Below are 7,178 nucleotides of genomic sequence, written 5' to 3' on the forward strand. Positions count from 1 at the left end.
CTATACATTAGCCCCAAACTAAGGAAAGTTAGTTATCTTCAAGGAAAATTGCATGAAAAGAGCGGGAGGGAGAGAGGAACCCCTTCATCAAGTCATTGATTATTACTATTTCTAATATGAAACCTCCCTTTTTTTCCCTATGCCGATGTGCACTTTGATTTGCAAAAATAAGCAGAAAAGAAAAAGATTACATGAGGTTTAACATACCAGTTCATAATAATTTCCAGAGGGATGACAATATTAGTCAGGGCCGTTTTAAAACATTTATAGGCCTAGGCACATTTTTCTTTATAAGCCTTCGTTGCAATGATAAACAGGATGCTTGTGGTTATACCCTGGATCTCTGCTTTTCAAGTAAACTGTAGAGGATATTTTCTTATCCAAGAGCACTAATGTTTTCAGTTCAAGCATTCATTTACATTTATTTACAAAAGTGATTGTAACCTGGAAAGTTATTTCACTCCCATTAGGTGTATGTACAATTCATGGCATGTGTCTGATTTTTGCATATCTGACTTAATTGTTTTCAGAGTGGAATATCAAATTCAAATCCAAAATCAAATTCAGTTTTATTATTTACACAAATTCAGTCAGTACTGAACTAAACTAGCAATTTCAGTGTCATGTCAAACAGTGATGTGGTCACCTGTAGAGCTGAGCATATGTAAACATTTTAGTTTATGAAGTTGCTTTGATAATTAACTCTGTTCCATTATATCTTGTATCAGATTTCTCTGAGTATTAAAAAAAATCAGGAAAGTTATTTTTAGTAATTGATTTTTTTACCATCAAACAATTTTTATTGTACTGTTATTGCTAGAATTTTCTAAACCATTTGAATTAGAAAGTACAGAAGATTTAATTTAATAATAATTTTAAAATATTTTTATGCTTAGTTTAAAAATTCATGTTATAAAAAAACTCATGAATCTGGCCATGGATTTTGTCTTTCTTACTGATAACAGTTAAAGCTGGGGTGTCATGCAGCAATTGCCTGTTTGAATTCTAAAATTCCAGAGCAATTTAGATTCTTCATTTTCTATGTCTTTCTCTATTTTATGGTCCCACCAGTTCTTATTTACAGGCAAATGGTATTTCTTGCTGATCTTCCAATGCACCATTGTTGCTACTTTGTCATACCATTGTTTGTAGTCAATCTGTGCAATCTTCTTGCATCAACTGTTACTTCAGCTTTTTTGCAGAGGTGGAACGTGCTATCTGTTGCTGCCTTCTCAATTCTGGCTTTGTTTGCACTTGTTCTTAAGGCTTGGTCTTGTGCAGCCAAAATTAGCCCCTCTGTCTCTTTCTTCAACTTTCTTGCACTTAGCCATTGCCAGGTCTTGTATTCTGCTTTACCTGTTTTTTTTTAATGTACTGGCCATGTAATACTTTATCTTCCCATGCCACTTTTCTGTTCTTATTAAATTTATTTACCACCTATGTCACTATAGGGCCACTCTGTTGGCTTATAATAAAAAATGAAGACATAAAAAGGAAGTTTAAACAATGAAAGTAAAGATAATAGAACAATAAAATAAAAAATATATAATAAAGAAAACAAAGAAAATACATCAATATGAATAGTAAAAAAATGGGCATGTGGGGAGGTGGAGTCTGCAGTCAATCTAACACAAGGATCCCCAACTCCCGGCCTGTGAATCAGTACTGGGCCGCAGCATGCCAGCAACCAGTCTGAACAAACAAGGAAAGCCCCATCCATAGGATGCAGGCTGCATACAAAACCGCACTCCCGCCAGTCCACAGAAAAACCTCTCTCCAAGTACCAGTCCCTGGTGCCCAAAAGGTTGGAGACCTCTGATCTAGCAGCTACCTTCAGAATTGAACTCTCCAATCGTGTCCCCAGGCCAACTTGTAGAGCCAGGTCTTTAGGCTCCTACAGAAGGAAAGGAGATTGAGGGCAGATATTACTCTGGAAGGCAGGATTTTCCAAAGGGCAGTTGCTGCTGCAGAGAAGGCTCTTCTGGATTCCAATAATCGTAATTCTTTTTTTTATATGTAAAGTTTTTATTAACTTTTTCATACAATTCAGTAGTACTTATTCAACAAATGTGTGGTCTGAGTTTATTATTCACTAATACAAATTTAATTCTTAATCCTTTATTCTTTTCTCCAACCATTGATAAAATAAGTCCCAAGTTTGAAAGTATTCTGTTTCTTCTTTTTCTTTCAACCTTAAAGTAAGGTTGTCCATTTCCGCACATTCTAGGTTTTTTTATTATTTCTTCCTCTAGTGGTGTTTCTTCATTTTTCCAGTATTGTGCAAATATGATTCTTGCCTCTGTTATCACATGTAGCATTATATCTAACAAAAAAAGTTCAGGTTTAAAATCTACATGGTTTCCCAACATCTTTTCTAGCCAAGTATGTATTTTTGTCCAATACCACTTTGCTTTAACACATATCCACCATGCATGATAATAAGTACCTAACTTGTGTTTGCATTTCTAACATCTATCTGACATATTTTTAAACATTTTTGCTAATCTTGCTGGTGGCCATCTATAAAACATTTTATATGGATTTTCTTTGTAAGAAATTGACATTGTCAATTTATAATTTCTTTCCCACAAATTTTGCCATTTTTCTAAACCTATATTATATCCAAAATTCCCCATGTTATCATTGTTTTTTTAACTTGTTCATTTTCCATTTTCAAATTCAATAAGTTATAGATTTTCTTAATTAATTTCTCATCATAATGTGAAATCAAACAAGGTCTACTCTTTATAATCCACACAGTTTAAAATCTTTATTGTATCTAACTGGCATTTGTAAATATGCCCACCATGATAGATCAATATTCTGATTTTCCATCTTCTAGGAAAAGGGAAACACTGATTTCAAATCTCCACTGCCTTGTAGCTGTATCTACTACTGGAAAAGGATTCAGGAGTCAACCTTGAGGTAAAATCCAGAGCCAGAGTCTCGGAAGCAATTTGTGACTGTGTACAATCACATTCTGGTAACTCCTGCGACGCAGCTGGAACTAATCGTATCGGCCTCGCTGTTCCATTGGACTATTTCAGCAACATGGAGAGGGGGGAACTGCTGCTTGGGTAACAGTCTATCTTCCATATTAATCTACCAAGGCCTCGTGCTCTGAAGAGGACACTCCAGGTTTGCATACAGCATTGAAACATCACTGGAAGCGGCAGTTACCGGTTATAAGTCTTTGCTTGATTGGCATAGAGCGTGACGCCAAGGGCCACTTTTGACAGTGGGAGAGGTCATTGTACCTCACTGGGCAGCTACCGCCCGCCTTAAGCTGGGCAGCCCCCAGCCAGTAAATTGCTGCCCTGCCATGGTCTGTTAACCTCACAGGGTCGTGGGGTTTAAGGTCAAAGTGGACAAGCAGATCGATAACTTGGCACCATGCAACAAACAAGAAAATTTTAGCCCTAAAGTTGGTCACTTGGAATATTTGGACAATGACCCCCGGCCTTTCTGACAATTGGCAAGAAATAAATGACATACATAATACAGCTGTCATCGACATGGAGCTGAGCAGACTGCAGATGGACATTGTTGCCCTTCAAGAGACAAGGCTGTCAGACTCAGGATCTGTTAAGGAGAGAACTTCTCATTCTTTTGGCAGGGAAAGCCATTGAATGAGACTAGGGAATATGGGGTTGGCTTTGCGGTCAGAAACACCCTACTAGGATTCATTACTCCACCTGCTACAGGAAGTGAAAGAATTCTCTCCCTGCAGCTCCACTCATCAACAGGGCTGGTTACTCTTATTAGCACATATGCACCAACATTATCAACTTCAGTAGAATCCAAAGACAAATTCTACGACAGTCTGGCTGCTACTATCAAGAAAATCCCTGAGAAAGAACCACTGTTTATCCTTGGTGATTTTAATGCCAGAGTTGGAGCTAATTATAGTACTTGGCCCACTTGTTTAGGTCAGTTCAATGTCGGGAAGATGAACGAAAATGGCCAATGCCTGCTGGAGTTTTGCTGCTACTATGGTTTTTGTGTTAGCAATACATTCTTTAAAACAAAGCCTCAACACAGAGTATCTTGGAGACATCCAAGATCGAAGTATTGGCACCAGCTCGACTTGATTCTTACCAGGCGCTCCAACCTTCCAGTATTACAATCACACACAGCTTCCTGGGTGCTGATTGTGATACAGACCACTCTTTGGTGTGCAACAAAATAAAACTGAAAACAAAGAGATTGCTTCACTCAAAGAAGGAAGGAAGACCACGAATTGACATCTGCAAGACCCGCAATCAGGGCAAAGTGGAGGAATTTGCACAAGCACTCAAGGAACCTCTCTCAGGCCCAGCTGAAGCAAACGCATCTGAACGATGGGAATATTTCAAGAATGCTGTTTATAACACCGCCTTGTCAGTATTTGGTAAAGAGATCAGAAAGATAGCAGATTGGTTTGAAGCCCATTCGGAGGAGCCGACACCAGCAATCAAGGAAAAAAGGAGAGTTCTAATTGCATATAAAGCCTGTTCCAGTGAGCACAACCTACAGGTTCTGCGAGCTGCTCGTAGCAAAGTCAAACAGACCACCAGGAGATGTGCTAACGACTATTGGCTGCAGCTTTGCTCTCAGATCCAGATAGCAGCTGACACAAGCAACATCAAGGGGATGTATGATGGCATCAAGCAGGCCTTAGGTCCAGCACAGAAGAGAGTCTTCTACAGGCAAGGTTATCCAGGACTGAGCACAGCAGATGGCATGTTGGGTACAGCATTACTCCAGAGAAAATGGGGTAACTGAAGAAGCATTAAATAATATTGAGTGCCTGTCTGTCTTGGAGGAGCTTGACAGTGAACCAACTTTAGAAGAACTAAATGTGTCCCTGGATTCCCTTGCCTCCAGCAAGGCACCCGGGAAAGATAACATCCCTGCCGAAATTCTGAAGTGCTGCAAAGAGAACATTCCCACTGAACTGCATGAAATCTTCTGTCTTTGTTGGAGGGAAGGTGGAGTACCACAGGACATGAAGGATGCAAATATTGTCACACTATATAAGAACAAAGGCGACGGGTGACTGTAACAACTACCGCGGCATCTCTCTTCTCAGTGTTGTAGGGAAGCTGCTTGCCTGTGTCATACTGAAGAGGTTCCAAGTGCTTGCAGAGAGTCTACCCATAATCACAGTGTGGATTCCGAGCCAACAAGTCCACTACTGACATTGGTATTTTCCCTTGGACAGTTGCAGGAGAAATGCAGGGAACAAAAGACAGCCACTTTTCGTAGCCTGCACAGATCTTATGAAGGCTTTTGACTTGGTTACTAGGGACTGCCTTTATAAAATTCTCCCCAAGATTGGATGTCCACCTCAGCTCCTCAACATCATCAGGTCCTTTCACGAGGAAATGAAGGGCAATGTAGTTTTTGATGGGTTAACATCAGATTCCTTTGACATTCGAAGTGGAGTGAAGCAGGGCTGCGTCCTTGTGCAAACTTTATTCGGGATCTTTTTTGCTGTCATGCTGAAACACGCTTTTGGAACTGCAACAGAGGGTATTTATCTCCAGACCAGATCAGACAGAAAACTCTTTAATCTCTAGATTGAAAGCAAAGTCTAAAGTCCAGCTGAAATGCCTACAGGATTTCCTCTTCGCTGCCGATGCTGCCGTTACTGCTCACTCTCCCAAAGACCTTCAACAACTTACAGACTGTTTTAGTAAGGCCTGCCAAAACTTTGGACTAACAATCAGCCTGAAAAAAACACAAGTCATGGGTCAGGACGTGGATTCACCTCCCTGTATTACAATCTCTGCACAAGAACTGGAGGTTGTCTATGACTTTGTGTACCTCAGCTCAACCATCTCCGACACTCTCTCTTTAGATACTGAGCTGAATAAACATATTGGTAAAGTGGCCACCCCATTTTCCAGACTTACAAAGAGAGTATGGCTTAATAAGAAGCTGATAGAAGATACAAAGATCCAGGTCTATAGAGCCTGCGTCCTGAGCACATTCTTGTACTGCAGTGAGTCTTGGACCCTTTATGCATGGCAGGAGAGAAAGTTAAATACCTTTCATATGCGCTGTCTCCGACGTATTCTTGGCATCACCTGGCATGACAAAGTTCCAAATAGTGCAGTCCTGGAATGTGCTGGAATTTCTAGCATGTATATACTATTGAAATAGCGATGTCTATGCTCACTTGGGCATGTTGTGAGAATGGCTGATATAAATGGAATTAAAAAAAATAAATAAAAAAATATGGAGAACTAGTGCAGGGAAAGTGCCCCAGAGGGAGATCAGAGTTGTGATATAAGGATATCTGCAAGAGGGATCTAAAGGCCTTGGGAATGGACATTAACAGCTGGGAAACCTTGACCTCTGATCGCTCAGCTTGGAGGCTAAAGACGTAGCATGCCCTTCTCCAATTCGAAGAGATACTTGTACAGCAGGCTGAGACAAAGAGGCAGTCCTGGAACCAGCAAAATCTGGGGCCTGGACAGGGGACAGATTGTATCTGCCCACAGTGTGGAAGGGACCGCCATTCTCGAATTGGCCTTTTTAGCCACAACAGATGCTGCTTTAGGACCTCTTTCCAGAGCACGATACCATAGTCTCTCAAGACTGAAGAATGCCAATGAAATGTCCACTTGCTGACACTGCACCTGGATGCCATGTGGCGCATTGCACCATTGCTGCTCTTCCTGGTAGGACGCCACATGGCGCTTTGGGCTGCTTCTACTGCAGCCGCTTCAACTTGCACAGCGCTTTGGGCCGTTTCTATTATTCACGTGCTTTGGGTTGCTTCCGCTCCTTGTGTACCACTTTGGGCCGCTTCTGTTGTTCGTTCACTTTGGGCCGCTTCTGTTGCATGCGGCAAGAGGCCACATGGCGCTTCAGGCCATTTCTGCAGTGCCCTCACGCGAGCAGCAAAAACGGCCTGAAGTGCTGCACAAGCTGCAGAAGAGGCCCAAAGCATGTGAGCTGCAGAAGTGGCCCAAAGCTTTATGCTGCATACTGTTGGGAGGAGCAAAGGCACAATGTGCCACATGGCCTCAGGCCACAGGTGGTAGCAAGTGGCTGCAGAAGTCAAGCAGCGGCACAACAGGTGTCGGGGCGTGGGAGGCCTGGCTGCGGTGGTCGTACTGGTAAGCAGGTGCGGGTTGCGTGGGGTAGCTTCACTCCCCCTACCCCTGCCCTAGCTTGATTGTTAGGGG

This window comes from Vipera ursinii (assembly GCF_947247035.1).
Source record: "Vipera ursinii genome assembly, chromosome: Z".
NCBI classification, from domain to species: domain Eukaryota; kingdom Metazoa; phylum Chordata; class Lepidosauria; order Squamata; family Viperidae; genus Vipera; species Vipera ursinii.